The following is a 2,217-nucleotide window of genomic DNA, read 5'->3' on the forward strand; positions in this document are numbered from 1 at the left end:
AGACTATAGACTATACTATAGACTAGACTATAGACTAGACTATAGACTAGACTATAGACTAGACTATAGACTACACTATAGACTAGACTATAGACTAGACTATAGACTTGACTATAGACTAGTCTTTTTTGAAAATAAACACGATCCTTACACAAAAAATTTTAAACAATTTTAATTATTTAAATAAAATATTTTACAACAATTAAATTAAATAATCTAATTGGCAAATATCATTAAAACTAAAATAAACACAATTTCAAGGAATGGCCTTTTGTGAAAATTCTCAAATTTAAAATCAATTATATTTTTAATATTTATTTTATTAGATTCCTCCAGCTGTTGCCAATAACTAATTTGCAACTAAATTGTAGTTTAAATAAATCATTTTCATACTTTTACTATTAAAAAAACAACAACAATAACAAAAAAATTAAACAAACATACATTGTTAGAAAATATATACATTGTGTTGTAGTATGATTATTTAAAATAGCAACAACATTTTTTAAAATAAATAAAAGTTTGTTGTTTATCTCTACATTCCTTTTAGCTGGTTCTAACTAAACTTTAGCATGAATTATTTTCCGATTTGTTTTATTCTTGTTGTTGTTTTTATTTTAACGTTGATTTTTTTAGTATATATTTTTTGACGAAATTTCTTATAATTTCGGTTTCACATGCAGAAGAAAATTTGTTGGTTTTTTTTTTAGATAGAAATAACCAAGTTGATTGGAAAAAAGCCAAAATTAATATTGTTTTTTCTTTTCATATAATTTAATTTTCATTATAATTTTTTGTTCAACAAACAAACATTAAACGAAAGAGATCTTACGAGATAGTAGGAGAGATTAAGAGTGATATGGAGAGTGTAAAACTTTTAAGATATTTTTCATTTATTTGTTATTTCTATTTGACGAAATAACAACAACAACAAAAATAATAAGATTAACAAATATTATGTATAATGATATTTTATTGACAGAAATAAAATTTATATATTTTTTCACGCATTTTCTTCTCGAATCTTTTTTTTTTTTTGCCGGATGTCAATAGATTATAAAATGTTTTTTTTTTAAGGAAAAATTCATTTTAATTTTTGAAATTGTTGTTATAGTTGTTCGTTTATGTTTTATTTGATTTTTGTATTATTTTTGTTAAATTCTTTAGGTTTTATATTTAATCCACCTGGCGGCCTGTCTAGTATATCATTTATTTTTGTTGTTATTTTTCAATTATTGTTGTTTTTGCCTGACGTTGTTTTGGGCCGAAAATATACTCGCAATTATTTATTTTGAAAACTATTTGAACAGATTGTTTTAAAAACAAGTATATTCGGCTGTTTCGAATCTTATAAACCCTTCACCTTGATGTGTTAAAAACAGTCATTTAAAAAATAAAATTTTTTAAAATCAAAATATACCAATTGCAAAACGGTAAGGTACCAAAAAGTCCCCTTTTATGGGTTCTCATTTAATCCAGTCTCTACATACCTAATTTCATGTTTCTAGGTTCAATATTATAGAAAATTCAAAAAGTATCTTTTCTAAAACGAAAAAGTACCAAAGAGTCCCCTTTTATGTGTTCTCGCCTAATCCGGCCTCTATATACTTATTTTATGATTCTAGGTTTAATATTATAGAAAATTCAAAAAGTACCTTTTGTAGATCGAAAAAGTACCAAATAGTCGACTTTTATAGGCTCTTACCTAGCCAAAGCTCTACATGCTAAATTTTTTGTTTCTAGTTTTAATATTCTAGAAAATTCAGATAATACTTTTAGTAAAACGAAAAAGTACCAAAAAATCCTATTTTATGTGTTCTCGCCTAATCCGGGCTCTATATACTTAATTTTATGTTTCTAGGCAATAACAACGTATCGTAACGTGATGTTCATTATTTGCTTTGTGTTTATAAAAAAGATTTTTACTCATATCTTATTTATTTAAGGACCGATTGGACTGATTTTAATAGCGTTCTATTTGGTCGTATTTCCAAAAGAATTATTGAAAATTCGAATCTCGCAGATATCTGGGGTCTTCTGAAAATTGATTTCGGCAACGTCTCTAGGTGCTGTTGCCGAATCAACAGAGACCATCCAATGGTCAGAGATTAAATAGCTCGAGTACTTTAGCAAAGTACTTGTGCATGGACCGGTCAAAACCAATGTACAAAAATTGCCACCTGAGTTGTTCGTTGAAGAATAAAGGGGCGATGGTAG

General features: G+C 26.4%; 1 protein-coding gene across 3 annotated transcripts in view; it reads left to right on the forward strand.

The window, feature by feature from the left end:
* Positions 1-2,217, forward strand: part of LOC111686617 — a 47,453-nt gene that overhangs the window by 11,697 nt on the left and 33,539 nt on the right. The window lies entirely within an intron of this gene.

This window comes from Lucilia cuprina, chromosome 2 (assembly GCF_022045245.1).
Source record: "Lucilia cuprina isolate Lc7/37 chromosome 2, ASM2204524v1, whole genome shotgun sequence".
Taxonomy (NCBI): domain Eukaryota; kingdom Metazoa; phylum Arthropoda; class Insecta; order Diptera; family Calliphoridae; genus Lucilia; species Lucilia cuprina.